Source organism: Anopheles funestus, chromosome 2RL (genome assembly GCF_943734845.2).
Source record: "Anopheles funestus chromosome 2RL, idAnoFuneDA-416_04, whole genome shotgun sequence".
Classification (NCBI taxonomy): Eukaryota; Metazoa; Arthropoda; class Insecta; order Diptera; family Culicidae; genus Anopheles; species Anopheles funestus.
The window spans coordinates 18,876,903-18,899,701 of NC_064598.1; the positions used below are offsets into that span (position 1 = coordinate 18,876,903).

General features: G+C 35.2%; 2 long non-coding RNA genes across 2 annotated transcripts; one reads left to right on the forward strand and one right to left on the reverse strand.

The window, feature by feature from the left end:
- Positions 1–4,181: 4,181 nt before the first annotated feature.
- Positions 4,182–20,391, forward strand: LOC125763148 (uncharacterized). The gene is made up of 5 exons (XR_007418303.1): positions 4,182–4,398; positions 5,112–5,824; positions 7,253–7,964; positions 9,391–16,755; positions 20,323–20,391. It is a non-coding gene; the product is annotated as an uncharacterized LOC125763148 (long non-coding RNA).
- Positions 8,089–22,109, reverse strand: LOC125763149 (uncharacterized). The gene is made up of 4 exons (XR_007418304.1): positions 22,059–22,109; positions 17,534–21,155; positions 10,882–13,779; positions 8,089–9,119 (listed from the first exon to the last, which is right to left on the reverse strand). It is a non-coding gene; the product is annotated as an uncharacterized LOC125763149 (long non-coding RNA).
- Between the last annotated feature and the right edge of the window lie 690 nt (positions 22,110–22,799).

Here is a 22,799-nt window from a genome sequence, read left to right on the forward strand (position 1 = left end):
GGGTACCCCTTGCCATTTTTTTGAGAAATTTAGCAAAATTTAAAAATTTGTTTTATTTTAATGCGAAATTGTTGCAATTAGTTCCTTTTTACTCAAACAATGCTTTAAATTAAAAAAAGGTAAAAAATAATGAAAATATTGAACAAATCTATAAATTTGTCAATCCACTAAGGCTCATTTTCCCACCAAGTTTTGCCTATAACTCGGTCGGTATCCAACGGATCGCCAATCCTTAACCTGTGGTCGATAGATGGCACCAATGGCTACCTTTTCTTCGTAGACGGCCATGCCCTCAGATGTCTGTGCCAGAAGTTATGCGAGGAACCAAGTTCCTTACCCTGTTTGAGAAAATGTAAAATTTTCCTCATTTTTGCACCAAATTTTGCCTATAACTCGGTCGGTATCTAACGGATCTCCAATGTTTGCCTATGGTCGATAGATGGCATCAATGGCTACATTTTCTTCTTGGACGGCCATGCCCTCAGATGTCTGTGCCAGAAGTTATGCGAGGAACCAAGTTCCTTACCCTGTTTGAGAAAATGTAAAATGTTCCTCATTTTTCTGCAATTCAGCAAAATTTTTACATTTGATATATTTCGTTGCGAATTTGTTGCAATAAGTTTCTTTCCACTCAAATAATGCTTTAAATTAAAAAAAGAATAAAAAATCAGAAAAAAATTTCAAAAAAATTTTCCACTCGAAAATTTCATAAGGGGTACCCCTTGCCATTTTTTTGAGAAATTTAGCAAAATTTAAAAATTTGTTTTATTTTAATGAGAAGTTGTTGCAATTAGTTCCTTTTCACTCAAACAATGCTTTAAATTAAAAAAAGGTAAAAAATAATGAAAAAAATTGAAAAAATCTATAACTTTGTCAATCCACTAAGGCTCATTTTCCCACCAAGTTTTGCCTATAACTCGGTCGGTATCCAACGGATCGCCAATCCTTAACCTGTGGTCGATAGATGGCACCAATGGCTACCTTTTCTTCGTAGACGGCCATGCCCTCAGATGTCTGTGCCAGAAGTTATGCGAGGAACCAAGTTCCTTACCCTGTTTGAGAAAATGTAAAATTTTCCTCATTTTTGCACCAAATTTTGCCTATAACTCGGTCGGTATCTAACGGATCTCCAATCTTTGCCTATGGTCGATAGATGGCATCAATGGCTACATTTTCTTCTTGGACGGCCATGCCCTCAGATGTCTGTGCCAGAAGTTATGCGAGGAACCAAGTTCCTTACCCTGTTTGAGAAAATGTAAAATGTTCCTCATTTTTCTGCAATTCAGCAAAATTTTTACATTTGATATATTTCGTTGCGAATTTGTTGCAATAAGTTTCTTTCCACTCAAATAATGCTTTAAATTAAAAAAAGAATAAAAAATCAGAAAAAAATTTCAAAAAAATTTTCCACTCGAAAATTTCATAAGGGGTACCCCTTGCCATTTTTTTGAGAAATTTAGCAAAATTTAAAAATTTGTTTTATTTTAATGAGAAGTTGTTGCAATTAGTTCCTTTTTACTCAAACAATGCTTTAAATTAAAAAAAGGTAAAAAATAATGAAAATATTGAACAAATCTATAAATTTGTCAATCCACTAAGGCTCATTTTCCCACCAAGTTTTGCCTATAACTCGGTCGGTATCCAACGGATCGCCAATCCTTAACCTGTGGTCGATAGATGGCACCAATGGCTACCTTTTCTTCGTAGACGGCCATGCCCTCAGATGTCTGTGCCAGAAGTTATGCGAGGAACCAAGTTCCTTACCCTGTTTGAGAAAATGTAAAATTTTCCTCATTTTTGCACCAAATTTTGCCTATAACTCGGTCGGTATCTAACGGATCTCCAATCTTTGCCTATGGTCGATAGATGGCATCAATGGCTACATTTTCTTCTTGGACGGCCATGCCCTCAGATGTCTGTGCCAGAAGTTATGCGAGGAACCAAGTTCCTTACCCTGTTTGAGAAAATGTAAAATGTTCCTCATTTTTCTGCAATTCAGCAAAATTTTTACATTTGATATATTTCGTTGCGAATTTGTTGCAATAAGTTTCTTTCCACTCAAATAATGCTTTAAATTAAAAAAAGAATAAAAAATCAGAAAAAAATTTCAAAAAAATTTTCCACTCGAAAATTTCATAAGGGGTACCCCTTGCCATTTTTTTGAGAAATTTAGCAAAATTTAAACATTTGTTTTATTTTAATGCGAAATTGTTGCAATTAGTTCCTTTTTACTCAAACAATGCTTTAAATTAAAAAAAGGTAAAAAATAATGAAAATATTGAACAAATCTATAAATTTGTCAATCCACTAAGGCTCATTTTCCCACCAAGTTTTGCCTATAACTCGGTCGGTATCCAACGGATCGCCAATCCTTAACCTGTGGTCGATAGATGGCACCAATGGCTACCTTTTCTTCGTAGACGGCCATGCCCTCAGATGTCTGTGCCAGAAGTTATGCGAGGAACCAAGTTCCTTACCCTGTTTGAGAAAATGTAAAATTTTCCTCATTTTTGCACCAAATTTTGCCTATAACTCGGTCGGTATCTAACGGATCTCCAATCTTTGCCTATGGTCGATAGATGGCATCAATGGCTACATTTTCTTCTTGGACGGCCATGCCCTCAGATGTCTGTGCCAGAAGTTATGCGAGGAACCAAGTTCCTTACCCTGTTTGAGAAAATGTAAAATGTTCCTCATTTTTCTGCAATTCAGCAAAATTTTTACATTTGATATATTTCGTTGCGAATTTGTTGCAATAAGTTTCTTTCCACTCAAATAATGCTTTAAATTAAAAAAAGAATAAAAAATCAGAAAGAAATTTCAAAAAAATTTTCCACTCGAAAATTTCATAAGGGGTACCCCTTGCCATTTTTTTGAGAAATTTAGCAAAATTTAAAAATTTGTTTTATTTTAATGCGAAATTGTTGCAATTAGTTCCTTTTTACTCAAACAGTGCTTTAAATTAAAAAAAGGTAAAAAATAATGAAAATATTGAACAAATCTATAAATTTGTCAATCCACTAAGGCTCATTTTCCCACCAAGTTTTGCCTATAACTCGGTCGGTATCCAACGGATCGCCAATCCTTAACCTGTGGTCGATAGATGGCACCAATGGCTACCTTTTCTTCGTAGACGGCCATGCCCTCAGATGTCTGTGCCAGAAGTTATGCGAGGAACCAAGTTCCTTACCCTGTTTGAGAAAATGTAAAATTTTCCTCATTTTTGCACCAAATTTTGCCTATAACTCGGTCGGTATCTAACGGATCTCCAATCTTTGCCTATGGTCGATAGATGGCATCAATGGCTACATTTTCTTCTTGGACGGCCATGCCCTCAGATGTCTGTGCCAGAAGTTATGCGAGGAACCAAGTTCCTTACCCTGTTTGAGAAAATGTAAAATGTTCCTCATTTTTCTGCAATTCAGCAAAATTTTTACATTTGATATATTTCGTTGCGAATTTGTTGCAATAAGTTTCTTTCCACTCAAATAATGCTTTAAATTAAAAAAAGAATAAAAAATCAGAAAAAAATTTCAAAAAAATTTTCCACTCGAAAATTTCATAAGGGGTACCCCTTGCCATTTTTTTGAGAAATTTAGCAAAATTTAAAAATTTGTTTTATTTTAATGCGAAATTGTTGCAATTAGTTCCTTTTTACTCAAACAATGCTTTAAATTAAAAAAAGGTAAAAAATAATGAAAATATTGAACAAATCTATAAATTTGTCAATCCACTAAGGCTCATTTTCCCACCAAGTTTTGCCTATAACTCGGTCGGCATCCAACGGATCGCCAATCCTTAACCTGTGGTCGATAGATGGCACCAATGGCTACCTTTTCTTCGTAGACGGCCATGCCCTCAGATGTCTGTGCCAGAAGTTATGCGAGGAACCAAGTTCCTTACCCTGTTTGAGAAAATGTAAAATTTTCCTCATTTTTGCACCAAATTTTGCCTATAACTCGGTCGGTATCTAACGGATCTCCAATCTTTGCCTATGGTCGATAGATGGCGTCAATGGCTACATTTTCTTCTTGGACGGCCATGCCCTCAGATGTCTGTGCCAGAAGTTATGCGAGGAACCAAGTTCCTTACCCTGTTTGAGAAAATGTAAAATGTTCCTCATTTTTCTGCAATTCAGCAAAATTTTTACATTTGATATATTTCGTTGCGAATTTGTTGCAATAAGTTTCTTTCCACTCAAATAATGCTTTAAATTAAAAAAAGAATAAAAAATCAGAAAAAATTTCAAAAAAATTTTCCACTCGAAAATTTCATAAGGGGTACCCCTTGCCATTTTTTTTGAGAAATTTAGCAAAATTTAAAAATTTGTTTTATTTTAATGCGAAATTGTTGCAATTAGTTCCTTTTTACTCAAACAATGCTTTAAATTAAAAAAAGGTAAAAAATAATGAAAATATTGAATAAATCTATAAATTTGTCAATCCACTAAGGCTCATTTTCCCACCAAGTTTTGCCTATAACTCGGTCGGTATCCAACGGATCGCCAATCCTTAACCTGTGGTCGATAGATGGCACCAATGGCTACCTTTTCTTCGTAGACGGCCATGCCCTCAGATGTCTGTGCCAGAAGTTATGCGAGGAACCAAGTTCCTTACCCTGTTTGAGAAAATGTAAAATTTTCCTCATTTTTGCACCAAATTTTGCCTATAACTCGGTCGGTATCTAACGGATCTCCAATCTTTGCCTATGGTCGATAGATGGCATCAATGGCTACATTTTCTTCTTGGACGGCCATGCCCTCAGATGTCTGTGCCAGAAGTTATGCGAGGAACCAAGTTCCTTACCCTGTTTGAGAAAATGTAAAATGTTCCTCATTTTTCTGCAATTCAGCAAAATTTTTACATTTGATATATTTCGTTGCGAATTTGTTGCAATAAGTTTCTTTCCACTCAAATAATGCTTTAAATTAAAAAAAGAATAAAAAATCAGAAAAAAATTTCAAAAAAATTTTCCACTCGAAAATTTCATAAGGGGTACCCCTTGCCATTTTTTTGAGAAATTTAGCAAAATTTAAAAATTTGTTTTATTTTAATGAGAAGTTGTTGCAATTAGTTCCTTTTTACTCAAACAATGCTTTAAATTAAAAAAAGGTAAAAAATAATGAAAATATTGAACAAATCTATAAATTTGTCAATCCACTAAGGCTCATTTTCCCACCAAGTTTTGCCTATAACTCGGTCGGTATCCAACGGATCGCCAATCCTTAACCTGTGGTCGATAGATGGCACCAATGGCTACCTTTTCTTCGTAGACGGCCATGCCCTCAGATGTCTGTGCCAGAAGTTATGCGAGGAACCAAGTTCCTTACCCTGTTTGAGAAAATGTAAAATTTTCCTCATTTTTGCACCAAATTTTGCCTATAACTCGGTCGGTATCTAACGGATCTCCAATCTTTGCCTATGGTCGATAGATGGCATCAATGGCTACATTTTCTTCTTGGACGGCCATGCCCTCAGATGTCTGTGCCAGAAGTTATGCGAGGAACCAAGTTCCTTACCCTGTTTGAGAAAATGTAAAATGTTCCTCATTTTTCTGCAATTCAGCAAAATTTTTACATTTGATATATTTCGTTGCGAATTTGTTGCAATAAGTTTCTTTCCGCTCAAATAATGCTTTAAATTAAAAAAAGAATAAAAAATCAGAAAAAAATTTCAAAAAAATTTTCCACTCGAAAATTTCATAAGGGGTACCCCTTGCCATTTTTTTGAGAAATTTAGCAAAATTTAAAAATTTGTTTTATTTTAATGAGAAGTTGTTGCAATTAGTTCCTTTTCACTCAAACAATGCTTTAAATTAAAAAAAGGTAAAAAATAATGAAAAAAATTGAAAAAATCTATAACTTTGTCAATCCACTAAGGCTCATTTTCCCACCAAGTTTTGCCTATAACTCGGTCGGTATCCAACGGATCGCCAATCCTTAACCTGTGGTCGATAGATGGCACCAATGGCTACCTTTTCTTCGTAGACGGCCATGCCCTCAGATGTCTGTGCCAGAAGTTATGCGAGGAACCAAGTTCCTTACCCTGTTTGAGAAAATGTAAAATTTTCCTCATTTTTGCACCAAATTTTGCCTATAACTCGGTCGGTATCTAACGGATCTCCAATCTTTGCCTATGGTCGATAGATGGCGTCAATGGCTACATTTTCTTCTTGGACGGCCATGCCCTCAGATGTCTGTGCCAGAAGTTATGCGAGGAACCAAGTTCCTTACCCTGTTTGAGCAAATGTAAAATGTTCCTCATTTTTCTGCAATTCAGCAAAATTTTTACATTTGATATATTTCGTTGCGAATTTGTTGCAATAAGTTTCTTTCCACTCAAATAATGCTTTAAATTAAAAAAAGAATAAAAAATCAGAAAAAAATTTCAAAAAAATTTTCCACTCGAAAATTTCATAAGGGGTACCCCTTGCCATTTTTTTGAGAAATTTAGCAAAATTTAAAAATTTGTTTTATTTTAATGAGAAGTTGTTGCAATTAGTTCCTTTTCACTCAAACAATGCTTTAAATTAAAAAAAGGTAAAAAATAATGAAAAAAATTGAAGAAATCTATAACTTTGTCAATCCACTAAGGCTCATTTTCCCACCAAGTTTTGCCTATAACTCGGTCGGTATCCAACGGATCGCCAATCCTTAACCTGTGGTCGATAGATGGCACCAATGGCTACCTTTTCTTCGTAGACGGCCATGCCCTCAGATGTCTGTGCCAGAAGTTATGCGAGGAACCAAGTTCCTTACCCTGTTTGAGAAAATGTAAAATTTTCCTCATTTTTGCACCAAATTTTGCCTATAACTCGGTCGGTATCTAACGGATCTCCAATCTTTGCCTATGGTCGATAGATGGCATCAATGGCTACATTTTCTTCTTGGACGGCCATGCCCTCAGATGTCTGTGCCAGAAGTTATGCGAGGAACCAAGTTCCTTACCCTGTTTGAGAAAATGTAAAATGTTCCTCATTTTTCTGCAATTCAGCAAAATTTTTACATTTGATATATTTCGTTGCGAATTTGTTGCAATAAGTTTCTTTCCACTCAAATAATGCTTTAAATTAAAAAAAGAATAAAAAATCAGAAAAAAATTTCAAAAAAATTTTCCACTCGAAAATTTCATAAGGGGTACCCCTTGCCATTTTTTTGAGAAATTTAGCAAAATTTAAAAATTTGTTTTATTTTAATGCGAAATTGTTGCAATTAGTTCCTTTTTACTCAAACAATGCTTTAAATTAAAAAAAGGTAAAAAATAATGAAAATATTGAACAAATCTATAAATTTGTCAATCCACTAAGGCTCATTTTCGCACCAAGTTTTGCCTATAACTCGGTCGGTATCCAACGGATCGCCAATCCTTAACCTGTGGTCGATAGATGGCACCAATGGCTACCTTTTCTTCGTAGACGGCCATGCCCTCAGATGTCTGTGCCAGAAGTTATGCGAGGAACCAAGTTCCTTACCCTGTTTGAGAAAATGTAAAATGTTCCTCATTTTTGCACCAAATTTTGCCTATAACTCGGTCGGTATCTAACGGATCTCCAATCTTTGCCTATGGTCGATAGATGGCATCAATGGCTACATTTTCTTCTTGGACGGCCATGCCCTCAGATGTCTGTGCCAGAAGTTATGCGAGGAACCAAGTTCCTTACCCTGTTTGAGAAAATGTAAAATGTTCCTCATTTTTCTGCAATTCAGCAAAATTTTTAAATGTGATATATTTCATTGCGAATTTGTTGCAATAAGTTTCTTTCCACTCAAATATTGCTTTAAATTAAAAAAAGAATAAAAAATCAGAAAAAAATTTCAAAAAAATTTTCCACTCGAAAATTTCATAAGGGGTACCCCTTGCCATTTTTTGAGAAATTTAGCAAAATTTAAAAATTTGTTTTATTTTAATGCGAAATTGTTGCAATTAGTTCCTTTTCACTCAAACAATGCTTTAAATTAAAAAAAGGTAAAACATAATGAAAATATTGAACAAATCTATAAATTTGTCAATCCACTAAGGCTCATTTTCCCACCAAGTTTTGCCTATAACTCGGTCGGTATCCAACGGATCGCCAATCCTTAACCTGTGGTCGATAGATGGCACCAATGTCTACCTTTTCTTCGTAGACGGCCATGCCCTCAGATGTCTGTGCCAGAAGTTATGCGAAGAACCAAGTTCCTTACCCTGTTTGAGAAAATGTAAAATTTTCCTCATTTTTGAACCAAGTTTTGCCTATAACTCGGTCGGTATCTAACGGATCTCCAATCTTTGCCTATGGTCGATAGATGGCATCAATGGCTACATTTTCTTCTTGGACGGCCATGCCCTCAGATGTCTGTGCCAGAAGTTATGCGAGGAACTAAGTTCCTTACCCTGTTTGAGAAAATGTAAAATGTTCCTCATTTTTCTGCAATTCAGCAAAATTTTTAAATGTGATATATTTCGTTGCAAATTTGTTGCAATAAGTTTCTTTCCACTCAAATAATGCTTTAAATTAAAAAAAGAATAAAAAATCAGAAAAAAATTTCAAAAAAATTTTCCACTCGAAAATTTCATAAGGGGTACCCCTTGCCATTTTTTTGAGAAATTTAGCAAAATTTAAAAATTTGTTTTATTGTAATGCGAAATTGTTGCAATTAGTTCCTTTTCACTCAAACAATGCTTTAAATTAAAAAAAGGTAAAAAATAATGAAAAAAATTGAAAAAATCTATAAATTTGTCAATCCACTAAGGCTCATTTTCGCACCAAGTTTTGCCTATAGCTCGGTCGGTATCCAACGGATCGCCTATCTTTGCCTATGGTCGATAGATGGCACCAATGGCTACATTTTCTTCGTGGACGGCCATGCCCTCAGATGTTTGTGCCAGAAGGTATGCGAGGAACGAAGTTCCTTACCCTGTTTGAGAAAATGTAAAATTTTCCTCATTTTTGCACCAAATTTTGCCTATAACTCGGTCGGTATCTAACGGATCTCCAATCTTTGCCTATGGTCGATAGATGGCACCAATGGCTACATTTTCTTCTTGGACGGCCATGCCCTCAGATGTCTGTGCCAGAAGTTATGCAAGGAACCAAGTTCCTTACCCTGTTTGAGAAAATGTAAAATGTTCCTCATTTTTCTGCAATTCAGCAAAATTTTTAAATGTGATATATTTCATTGCGAATTTGTTGTAATAAGTTTCTTTTCACTCAAATAATGCTTCAAATTAAAAAAAGAATAAAAAATCAGAAAAAAATTTCAAAAAAATTTTCCACTCGAAAATTTCATAAGGGGTACCCCTTGCCATTTTTTTGAGAAATTTAGCAAAATTTAAAAATTTGTTTTATTTTAATGCGGAATTGTTGCAATTAGTTCCTTTTCACTCAAACAATGCTTTAAATTAAGAAAAGGTAAAAAATAATGAAAAAAATTGAAAAAATCTATAAATTTGTCAATCCACTAAGGCTCATTTTCGCACCAAGTTTTGCCTATAGCTCGGTCGGTATCCAACGGATCGCCAATCTTTAACCTGTGGTCAATAAATGGCACCAATGGCTACAATTTCTTCTTGGACGGCCATGCCCTCAGATGTCTGTGCCAGAAGTTATGCGAGGAACCAAGTTCCTTACCCTGTTTGAGAAAATGTAAAATGTTCCTCATTTTTGCACCAAGTTTTGCCTATAACTCGGTCGGTATCTAACGGATCTCCAATCTTTGCCTGTGGTCGATAGATGGCACCAATGGCTACATTTTCTTCTTGGACGGCCATGCCCTCAGATGTCTGTGCCAGAAGTTATGCGAGGAACCAAGTTCCTTACCCTGTTTGAGAAAATGTAAAATGTTCCTCATTTTTCTGCAATTCAGCAAAATTTTTAAATGTGATATATTTCATTGCGAGTTTGTTGCAATAAGTTTCTTTCCACTCAAATAATGCTTCAAATTAAAAAAAGAATAAAAAATCAGAAAAAAATTTCAAAAAAATTTTCCACTCGAAAATTTCATAAGGGGTACCCCTTGCCATTTTTTTGAGAAATTTAGCAAAATTTAAAAATTTGTTTTATTTTAATGCGAAATTGTTGCAATTAGTTCCTTTTCACTCAAACAATGCTTTAAATTAAAAAAAGGTAAAAAATAATGAAAAAAATTGAAAAAATCTATAAATTTGTCAATCCACTAAGGCTCATTTACGCACCAAGTTTTGCCTATAACTCGGTCGGTATCTAACGGATCTCCAATCTTTGCCTGTGGTCGATAGATGGCATCAATGGCTACTTCTTCTTCTTGGATGGCCATGCCCTCAGATGTCTGTGCCAGAAGTTATGCGAGGAACCAAGTTCCTTACCCTGTTTGAGAAAATGTAAAATGTTCCTCATTTTTGCACCAAATTTTGCCTATAACTCGGTCGGTATCTAACGGATCTCCAATCTTTGCCTATGGTCGATAGATGGCACCAATGGCTACATTTTCTTCTTGGACGGCCATGCCCTCAGATGTCTGTGCCAGAAGTTATGCGAGGAACCAAGTTCCTTACCCTGTTTGAGAAAATGTAAAATGTTCCTCATTTTTCTGCAATTCAGCAAAATTTTTAAATGTGATATATTTCATTGCGAATTTGTTGCAATAAGTTTCTTTTCACTCAAATAATGCTTCAAATTAAAAAAAGAATAAAAAATCAGAAAAAAATTTCAAAAAAATTTTCCACTCGAAAATTTCATAAGGGGTACCCCTTGCCATTTTTTTGAGAAATTTAGCAAAATTTAAAAATTTGTTTTATTTTAATGCGAAATTGTTGCAATTAGTTCCTTTTCACTCAAACAATGCTTTAAATTAAAAAAAGGTAAAAAATAATGAAAAAAATTGAAAAAATCTATAAATTTGTCAATCCACTAAGGCTCATTTACGCACCAAGTTTTGCCTATAACTCGGTCGGTATCTAACGGATCGCCAATCTTTGCCTGTGGTCGATAGATGGCATCAATGGCTACTTTTTCTTCTTGGACGGCCATGCCCTCAGATGTCTGTGCCAGAAGTTATGCGAGGAACCAAGTTCCTTACCCTGTTTGAGAAAATGTAAAATGTTCCTCATTTTTGCACCAAATTTTGCCTATAACTCGGTCGGTATCTAACGGATCTCCAATCTTTGCCTATGGTCGATAGATGGCACCAATGGCTACATTTTCTTCTTGGACGGCCATGCCCTCAGATGTCTGTGCCAGAAGTTATGCGAGGAACCAAGTTCCTTACCCTGTTTGAGAAAATGTAAAATGTTCCTCATTTTTCTGCAATTCAGCAAAATTTTTAAATGTGATATATTTCATTGCGAGTTTGTTGCAATAAGTTTCTTTCCACTCAAATAATGCTTCAAATTAAAAAAAGAATAAAAAATCAGAAAAAAATTTCAAAAAAATTTTCCACTCGAAAATTTCATAAGGGGTACCCCTTGTCATTTCTTTGAGAAATTTAGCAAAATTTAAAAATTTGTTTTATTTTAATGCGAAATTATTGCAATTAGTTCCTTTTCACTCAAACAATGCTTTAAATTAAAAAAAGGTAAAAAATAATGAAAAAAATTGAAAAAATCTATAAATTTGTCAATCCACTAAGGCCCATTTTCGCACCAAGTTTTGCCTATAACTCGGTCGGTATCTAACGGATCTCCAATCTTTAACCTGTGGTCGATAGATGGCACCAATGGCTACCTTTTCTTCGTAGACGGCCATGCCCTCAGATGTCTGTGCCAGAAGTTATGCGAGGAACCAAGTTCCTTATCCTGTTTGAGAAAATGTAAAATGTTCCTCATTTTTGCACCAAATTTTGCCTATAACTCGGTCGGTATCTAACGGATCTCCAATCTTTGCCTATGGTCGATAGATGGCACCAATGGCTACATTTTCTTCTTGGACGGCCATGCCCTCAGATGTCTGTGCCAGAAGTTATGCGAGGAACCAAGTTCCTTACCCTGTTTGAGAAAATGTAAAATGTTCCTCATTTTTCTGCAATTCAGCAAAATTTTTAAATGTGATATATTTCATTGCGAATTTGTTGCAATAAGTTTCTTTTCACTCAAATAATGCTTCAAATTAAAAAAAAGAATAAAAAATCAGAAAAAAATTTCAAAAAAATTTTCCACTCGAAAATTTCATAAGGGGTACCCCTTGCCATTTTTTTGAGAAATTTAGCAAAATTTAAAAATTTGTTTTATTTTAATGCGAAATTGTTGCAATTAGTTCCTTTTCACTCAAACAATGCTTTAAATTAAAAAAAGGTAAAAAATAATGAAAAAAATTGAAAAAATCTATAAATTTGTCAATCCACTAAGGCTCATTTTGGCACCAAGTTTTGCCTATAGCTCGGTCGGTATCTAACGGATCGTCAATCTTTAACCTGTGGTCGATAAATGGCACCAATGGCTACAATTTCTTCTTGGACGGCCATGCCCTCAGATGTCTGTGCCAGAAGTTATGCGAGGAACCAAGTTCCTTACCCTGTTTGAGAAAATGTAAAATTTTCCTCATTTTTGCACCAAATTTTGCCTATAACTCGGTCGGTATAAAACGGACCTCCAATCTTTGCCTATGGTCGATAGATGGCACCAATGGCTACATTTTCTTCTTGGACGGCCATGGCTTCAGATGTCTGTGCCAGAAGTTATGCGAGGAACCAAGTTCCTTACCCTGTTTGAGAAAATGTAAAATGTTCCTCATTTTTGCACCAAATTTTGCCTATAACTCGGTCGGTATATAACGGACCTCCAATCTTTGCCTATGGTCGATAGATGGCACCAATGGCTACATTTTCTTCTTGGACGGCCATGCCCTCAGATGTCTGTGCCAGAAGTTATGCGAGGAACCAAGTTCCTTACCCTGTTTGAGAAAATGTAAAATGTTCCTCATTTTTCTGCAATTCAGCAAAATTTTTAAATGTGATATATTTCATTGCGAATTTGTTGCAATAAGTTTCTTTTCACTCAAATAATGCTTCAAATTAAAAAAAGAATAAAAAATCAGAAAAAAATTTCAAAAAAATTTTCCACTCGAAAATTTCATAAGGGGTACCCCTTGCCATTTTTTTGAGAAATTTAGCAAAATTTATAAATTTATTTTATTTTAATGCGAAATTGTTGCAATTAGTTCCTTTTCACTCAAACAATGCTTTAAATTAAAAAAAGGTAAAAAATAATGAAAAAAATTGAAAAAATCTATAAATTTGTCAATCCACTAAGGCTCATTTTCACACCAAGTTTTGCCTATAACTCGGTCGGTATCCAACGGATCTCCAATCTTTGCCTGTGGTCGATAGATGGCATCAATGGCTACATTTTCTTCGTAGACGGCCATGCCCTCAGATGTCTGTGCCAGAAGTTATGCGAGGAACCAAGTTCCTTACCCTGTTTGAGAAAATGTAAAATGTTCCTCATTTTTGCACCAAGTTTTGCCTATAACTCGGTCGGTATCTAACGGATCTCCAATCTTTGCCTGTGGTCGATAGATGGCACCAATGGCTACATTTTCTTCTTGGACGGCCATGCCCTCAGATGTCTGTGCCAGAAGTTATGCGAGGAACCAAGTTCCTTACCCTGTTTGAGAAAATGTAAAATGTTCCTCATTTTTGCACCAAATTTTGCCTATAACTCGGTCGGTATATAACGGACCTCCAATCTTTGCCTATGGTCGATAGATGGCACCAATGGCTACATTTTCTTCTTGGACGGCCATGCCCTCAGATGTCTGTGCCAGAAGTTATGCGAGGAACCAAGTTCCATACCCTGTTTGAGAAAATGTAAAATGTTCCTCATTTTTCTGCAATTCAGCAAAATTTTTAAATGTGATATATTTCATTGCGAATTTGTTGCAATAAGTTTCTTTTCACTCAAATAATGCTTCAAATTAAAAAAAGAATAAAAAATCAGAAAAAAATTTCAAAAAAATTTTCCACTCGAAAATTTCATAAGGGGTACCCCTTGCCATTTTTTTGAGAAATTTAGCAAAATTTAAAAATTTGTTTTATTTTAATGCGAAATTGTTGCAATTAGTTCCTTTTCACTCAAACAATGCTTTAAATTAAAAAAAGGTAAAAAATAATGAAAAAAATTGAAAAAATCTATAAATTTGTCAATCCACTAAGGCTCATTTTCACACCAAGTTTTGCCTATAACTCGGTCGGTATCCAACGGATCTCCAATTTTTGCCTGTGGTCGATAGATGGCACCAATGGCTACATTTTCTTCGTAGACGGCCATGCCCTCAGATGTCTGTGCCAGAAGTTATGCGAGGAACCAAGTTCCTTACCCTGTTTGAGAAAATGTAAAATGTTCCTCATTTTTGCACCAAGTTTTGACTATAACTCGGTCGGTATCTAACGGATCTCCAATCTTTGCCTGTGGTCGATAGATGGCACCAATGGCTACATTTTCTTCTTGGACGGCCATGCCCTCAGATGTCTGTGCCAGAAGTTATGCGAGGAACCAAGTTCCTTACCCTGTTTGAGAAAATGTAAAATGTTCCTCATTTTTGCACCAAATTTTGCCTATAACTCGGTCGGTATATAACGGACCTCCAATCTTTGCCTATGGTCGATAGATGGCACCAATGGCTACATTTTCTTCTTGGACGGCCATGCCCTCAGATGTCTGTGCCAGAAGTTATGCGAGGAACCAAGTTCCTTACCCTGTTTGAGAAAATGTAAAATGTTCCTCATTTTTCTGCAATTCAGCAAAATTTTTAAATGTGATATATTTCGTTGCGAATTTGTTGCAATAAGTTTCTTTTCACTCAAATAATGCTTCAAATTAAAAAAGAATAAAAAATCAGAAAAAAATTTCAAAAAAATTTTCCACTCGAAAATTTCATAAGGGGTACCCCTTGCCATTTTTTTGAGAAATTTAGCAAAATTTATAAATTTATTTTATTTTAATGCGAAATTGTTGCAATTAGTTCCTTTTCACTCAAACAATGCTTTAAATTAAAAAAAGGTAAAAAATAATGAAAAAAATTGAAAAAATCTATAAATTTGTCAATCCACTAAGGCTCATTTTCACACCAAGTTTTGCCTATAACTCGGTCGGTATCCAACGGATCTCCAATCTTTGCCTGTGGTCGATAGATGGCATCAATGGCTACATTTTCTTCGTAGACGGCCATGCCCTCAGATGTCTGTGCCAGAAGTTATGCGAGGAACCAAGTTCCTTACCCTGTTTGAGAAAATGTAAAATGTTCCTCATTTTTGCACCAAGTTTTGCCTATAACTCGGTCGGTATCTAACGGATCTCCAATCTTTGCCTGTGGTCGATAGATGGCACCAATGGCTACATTTTCTTCTTGGACGGCCATGCCCTCAGATGTCTGTGCCAGAAGTTATGCGAGGAACCAAGTTCCTTACCCTGTTTGAGAAAATGTAAAATGTTCCTCATTTTTGCACCAAATTTTGCCTATAACTCGGTCGGTATATAACGGACCTCCAATCTTTGCCTATGGTCGATAGATGGCACCAATGGCTACATTTTCTTCTTGGACGGCCATGCCCTCAGATGTCTGTGCCAGAAGTTATGCGAGGAACCAAGTTCCTTACCCTGTTTGAGAAAATGTAAAATGTTCCTCATTTTTCTGCAATTCAGCAAAATTTTTAAATGTGATATATTTCATTGCGAATTTGTTGCAATAAGTTTCTTTTCACTCAAATAATGCTTCAAATTAAAAAAAGAATAAAAAATCAGAAAAAAATTTCAAAAAAATTTTCCACTCGAAAATTTCATAAGGGGTACCCCTTGCCATTTTTTTGAGAAATTTAGCAAAATTTAAAAATTTGTTTTATTTTAATGCGAAATTGTTGCAATTAGTTCCTTTTCACTCAAACAATGCTTTAAATTAAAAAAAGGTAAAAAATAATGAAAAAAATTGAAAAAATCTATAAATTTGTCAATCCACTAAGGCTCATTTTCACACCAAGTTTTGCCTATAACTCGGTCGGTATCCAACGGATCTCCAATTTTTGCCTGTGGTCGATAGATGGCACCAATGGCTACATTTTCTTCGTAGACGGCCATGCCCTCAGATGTCTGTGCCAGAAGTTATGCGAGGAACCAAGTTCCTTACCCTGTTTGAGAAAATGTAAAATGTTCCTCATTTTTGCACCAAGTTTTGACTATAACTCGGTCGGTATCTAACGGATCTCCAATCTTTGCCTGTGGTCGATAGATGGCACCAATGGCTACATTTTCTTCTTGGACGGCCATGCCCTCAGATGTCTGTGCCAGAAGTTATGCGAGGAACCAAGTTCCTTACCCTGTTTGAGAAAATGTAAAATGTTCCTCATTTTTGCACCAAATTTTGCCTATAACTCGGTCGGTATATAACGGACCTCCAATCTTTGCCTATGGTCGATAGATGGCACCAATGGCTACATTTTCTTCTTGGACGGCCATGCCCTCAGATGTCTGTGCCAGAAGTTATGCGAGGAACCAAGTTCCTTACCCTGTTTGAGAAAATGTAAAATGTTCCTCATTTTTCTGCAATTCAGCAAAATTTTTAAATGTGATATATTTCATTGCGAATTTGTTGCAATAAGTTTCTTTTCACTCAAATAATGCTTCAAATTAAAAAAAGAATAAAAAATCAGAAAAAAATTTCAAAAAAATTTTCCACTCGAAAATTTCATAAGGGGTACCCCTTGCCATTTTTTTGAGAAATTTAGCAAAATTTATAAATTTATTTTATTTTAATGCGAAATTGTTGCAATTAGTTCCTTTTCACTCAAACAATGCTTTAAATTAAAAAAAGGTAAAAAATAATGAAAAAAATTGAAAAAATCTATAAATTTGTCAATCCACTAAGGCTCATTTTCCCACCAAGTTTTGCATATAACTCGGTCGGTATCTAACGGATCGCCAATCTTTAACCTGTGGTCGATAGATGGCACCAATGGCTACATTTTCTTCGTGGACGGCCATGCCCTCAGATGTTTGTGCCAGAAGTTATGCGAGGAACCAAGCTCCTTACCCTGTTTGAGAAAATGTAAAATGTTCCTCATTTTTGCACCAAGTTTTGCCTATAACTCGGTCGGTATCTAACGGATCTCCAATCTTTGCCTGTGGTCGATAGATGGCATCAATGGCTACATTTTTTTCTTGGACGACCATGCCCTCAGATGTCTGTGCCAGAAGTTGTGCGAGAAACCAAGTTCCTTACCCTGTTTGAGAAAATGTAAAATGTTCCTCATTTTTCTGCAATTCAGCAAAATTTTTAAATGTGATATATTTCATTGCGAGTTTGTTGCAATAAGTTTCTTTTCACTCAAATATTGCTTTAAATTAAAAAAAGAATAAAAAATCAGAAAAAAATTTCAAAAAAATTTTCCACTCGAAAATTTCATAAGGGGTACACCTTGTCATTTCTTTGAGAAATTTAGCAAAATTTAAAAATTTGTTTTATTTTAATGCGAAATTGTTGCAATTAGTTCCTTTTCACTCAAACAATGCTTTAAATTAAAAAAAGGTAAAAAATAATGAAAAAAATTGAAAAAATCTATAAATTTGTCAATCCACTAAGGCTCATTTACGCACCAAGTTTTGCCTATAACTCGGTCGGTATCTAACGGATCTCCAATCTTTAACCTGTGGTCGATAGATGGCACCAATGGCTACATTTTCTTCTTGGACGGCCATGCCCTCAGATGTCTGTGCCAGAAGTTATGCGAGGAACCAAGTTCCTTATCCTGTTTGAGAAAATGTAAAATGTTCCTCATTTTTGCACCAAATTTTGCCTATAACTCGGTCGGTATCTAACGGATCTCCAATCTTTGCCTATGGTCGATAGATGGCACCAATGGCTACATTTTCTTCTTGGACGGCCATGCCCTCAGATGTCTGTGCCAGAAGTTATGCGAGGAACCAAGTTCCTTACCCTGTTTGAGAAAATGTAAAATGTTCCTCATTTTTCTGCAATTCAGCAAAATTTTTAAATGTGATATATTTCATTGCGAATTTGTTGCAATAAGTTTCTTTTCACTCAAATAATGCTTCAAATTAAAAAAAGAATAAAAAATCAGAAAAAAATTTCAAAAAAATTTTCCACTCGAAAATTTCATAAGGGGTACCCCTTGCCATTTTTTTGAGAAATTTAGCAAAATTTAAAAATTTGTTTTATTTTAATGCGAAATTGTTGCAATTAGTTCCTTTTCACTCAAACAATGCTTTAAATTAAAAAAAGGTAAAAAATAATGAAAAAAATTGAAAAAATCTATAAATTTGTCAATCCACTAAGGCTCATTTTCCCACCAAGTTTTGCCTATAACTCGGTCGGTATCTAACGGATCGCCAATCTTTAACCTGTGGTCAATAAATGGCACCAATGGCTACAATTTCTTCTTGGACGGCCATGCCCTCAGATGTCTGTGCCAGAAGTTATGCGAGGAACCAAGTTCCTTACCCTGTTTGAGAAAATGTAAAATGTTCCTCATTTTTGCACCAAGTTTTGCCTATAACTCGGTCGGTATCTAACGGATCTCCAATCTTTGCCTGTGGTCGATAGATGGCACCAATGGCTACATTTTCTTCTTGGACGGCCATGCCCTCAGATGTCTGTGCCAGAAGTTATGCGAGGAACCAAGTTCCTTACCCTGTTTGAGAAAATGTAAAATGTTCCTCATTTTTCTGCAATTCAGCAAAATTTTTAAATGTGATATATTTCATTGCGAGTTTGTTGCAATAAGTTTCTTTCCACTCAAATAATGCTTCAAATTAAAAAAAGAATAAAAAATCAGAAAAAAATTTCAAAAAAATTTTCCACTCGAAAATTTCATAAGGGGTACCCCTTGCCATTTTTTTGAGAAATTTAGCAAAATTTAAAAATTTGTTTTATTTTAATGCGAAATTGTTGCAATTAGTTCCTTTTCACTCAAACAATGCTTTAAATTAAAAAAAGGTAAAAAATAATGAAAAAAATTGAAAAAATCTATAAATTTGTCAATCCACTAAGGCTCATTTACGCACCAAGTTTTGCCTATAACTCGGTCGGTATCTAACGGATCTCCAATCTTTGCCTGTGGTCGATAGATGGCATCAATGGCTACTTTTTCTTCTTGGACGGCCATGCCCTCAGATGTCTGTGCCAGAAGTTATGCGAGGAACCAAGTTCCTTACCCTGTTTGAGAAAATGTAAAATGTTCCTCATTTTTGCACCAAATTTTGCCTATAACTCGGTCGGTATCTAACGGATCTCTAATCTTTGCCTATGGTCGATAGATGGCACCAATGGCTACATTTTCTTCTTGGACGGCCATGCCCTCAGATGTCTGTGCCAGAAGTTATGCGAGGAACCAAGTTCCTTACCCTGTTTGAGAAAATGTAAAATGTTCCTCATTTTTCTGCAATTCAGCAAAATTTTTAAATGTGATATATTTCATTGCGAATTTGTTGCAATAAGTTTCTTTTCACTCAAATAATGCTTCAAATTAAAAAAAGAATAAAAAATCAGAAAAAAATTTCAAAAAAATTTTCCACTCGAAAATTTCATAAGGGGTACCCCTTGCCATTTTTTTGAGAAATTTAGCAAAATTTAAAAATTTGTTTTATTTTAATGCGAAATTGTTGCAATTAGTTCCTTTTCACTCAAACAATGCTTTAAATTAAAAAAAGGTAAAAAATAATGAAAAAAATTGAAAAAATCTATAAATTTGTCAATCCACTAAGGCTCATTTTCGCACCAAGTTTTGCCTATAGCTCGGTCGGTATCTAACGGATCGCCAATCTTTGCCTGTGGTCGATAGATGGCATCAATGGCTACTTTTTCTTCTTGGACGGCCATGCCCTCAGATGTCTGTGCCAGAAGTTATGCGAGGAACCAAGTTCCTTACCCTGTTTGAGAAAATGTAAAATGTTCCTCATTTTTGCACCAAATTTTGCCTATAACTCGGTCGGTATCTAACGGATCTCCAATCTTTGCCTATGGTCGATAGATGGCACCAATGGCTACATTTTCTTCTTGGACGGCCATGCCCTCAGATGTCTGTGCCAGAAGTTATGCGAGGAACCAAGTTCCTTACCCTGTTTGAGAAAATGTAAAATGTTCCTCATTTTCTGCAATTCAGCAAAATTTTTAAATGTGATATATTTCATTGCGAGTTTGTTGCAATAAGTTTCTTTCCACTCAAATAATGCTTCAAATTAAAAAAAGAATAAAAAATCAGAAAAAAATTTCAAAAAAATTTTCCACTCGAAAATTTCATAAGGGGTACCCCTTGTCATTTCTTTGAGAAATTTAGCAAAATTTAAAAATTTGTTTTATTTTAATGCGAAATTATTGCAATTAGTTCCTTTTCACTCAAACAATGCTTTAAATTAAAAAAAGGTAAAAAATAATGAAAAAAATTGAAAAAATCTATAAATTTGTCAATCCACTAAGGCCCATTTTCGCACCAAGTTTTGCCTATAACTCGGTCGGTATCTAACGGATCTCCAATCTTTAACCTGTGGTCGATAGATGGCACCAATGGCTACATTTTCTTCGTAGACGGCCATGCCCTCAGATGTCTGTGCCAGAAGTTATGCGAGGAACCAAGTTCCTTATCCTGTTTGAGAAAATGTAAAATGTTCCTCATTTTTGCACCAAATTTTGCCTATAACTCGGTCGGTATCTAACGGATCTCCAATCTTTGCCTATGGTCGATAGATGGCACCAATGGCTACATTTTCTTCTTGGACGGCCATGCCCTCAGATGTCTGTGCCAGAAGTTATGCGAGGAACCAAGTTCCTTACCCTGTTTGAGAAAATGTAAAATGTTCCTCATTTTTCTGCAATTCAGCAAAATTTTTAAATGTGATATATTTCATTGCGAATTTGTTGCAATAAGTTTCTTTTCACTCAAATAATGCTTCAAATTAAAAAAAGAATAAAAAATCAGAAAAAAATTTCAAAAAAATTTTCCACTCGAAAATTTCATAAGGGGTACCCCTTGCCATTTTTTTGAGAAATTTAGCAAAATTTAAAAATTTGTTTTATTTTAATGCGAAATTGTTGCAATTAGTTCCTTTTCACTCAAACAATGCTTTAAATTAAAAAAAGGTAAAAAATAATGAAAAAAATTGAAAAAATCTATAAATTTGTCAATCCACTAAGGCTCATTTTCGCACCAAGTTTTGCCTATAGCTCGGTCGGTATCCAACGGATCGCCAATCTTTAACCTGTGGTCAATAAATGGCACCAATGGCTACAATTTCTTCTTGGACGGCCATGCCCTCAGATGTCTGTGCCAGAAGTTATGCGAGGAACCAAGTTCCTTACCCTGTTTGAGAAAATGTAAAATGTTCCTCATTTTTGCACCAAGTTTTGCCTATAACTCGGTCGGTATCTAACGGATCTCCAATCTTTGCCTGTGGTCGATAGATGGCACCAATGGCTACATTTTCTTCTTGGACGGCCATGCCCTCAGATGTCTGTGCCAGAAGTTATGCGAGGAACCAAGTTCCTTATCCTGTTTGAGAAAATGTAAAATGTTCCTCATTTTTGCACCAAATTTTGCCTATAACTCGGTCGGTATATAACGGTCCTCCAATCTTTGCCTATGGTCGATAGATGGCACCAATGGCTACATTTTCTTCTTGGACGGCCATGCCCTCAGATGTCTGTGCCAGAAGTTATGCGAGGAACCAAGTTCCTTACCCTGTTTGAGAAAATGTAAAATGTTCCTCATTTTTCTGCAATTCAGCAAAATTTTTAAATGTGATATATTTCATTGCGAATTTGTTGCAATAAGTTTCTTTTCACTCAAATAATGCTTCAAATTAAAAAAAGAATAAAAAATCAGAAAAAAATTTCAAAAAAATTTTCCACTCGAAAATTTCATAAGGGGTACCCCTTGCCATTTTTTTGAGAAATTTAGCAAAATTTATAAATTTATTTTATTTTAATGCGAAATTGTTGCAATTAGTTCCTTTTCACTCAAACAATGCTTTAAATTAAAAAAAGGTAAAAAATAATGAAAAAAATTGAAAAAATCTATAAATTTGTCAATCCACTAAGGCTCATTTTCCCACCAAGTTTTGCATATAACTCGGTCGGTATCCAACGGATCGCCAATCTTTAACCTGTGGTCGATAGATGGCACCAATGGCTACATTTTCTTCGTGGACGGCCATGCCGTCAGATGTTTGTGCCAGAAGTTATGCGAGGAACCAAGTTCCTTACCCTGTTTGAGAAAATGTAAAATGTTCCTCATTTTTCTGCAATTCAGCAAAATTTTTAAATGTGATATATTTCATTGCGAATTTGTTGCAATAAGTTTCTTTTCACTCAAATAATGCTTCAAATTAAAAAAAGAATAAAAAATCAGAAAAAAATTTCAAAAAAATTTTCCACTCGAAAATTTCATAAGGGGTACCCCTTGCCATTTTTTTGAGAAATTTAGCAAAATTTAAAAATTTGTTTTATTTTAATGCGAAATTGTTGCAATTAGTTCCTTTTCACTCAAACAATGCTTTAAATTAAAAAAAGGTAAAAAATAATGAAAAAAATTGAAAAAATCTATAAATTTGTCAATCCACTAAGGCTCATTTTCGCACCAAGTTTTGCCTATAGCTCGGTCGGTATCCAACGGATCGCCAATCTTTAACCTGTGGTCAATAAATGGCACCAATGGCTACAATTTCTTCTTGGACGGCCATGCCCTCAGATGTCTGTGCCAGAAGTTATGCGAGGAACCAAGTTCCTTACCCTGTTTGAGAAAATGTAAAATGTTCCTCATTTTTGCACCAAGTTTTGCCTATAACTCGGTCGGTATCTAACGGATCTCCAATCTTTGCCTGTGGTCGATAGATGGCACCAATGGC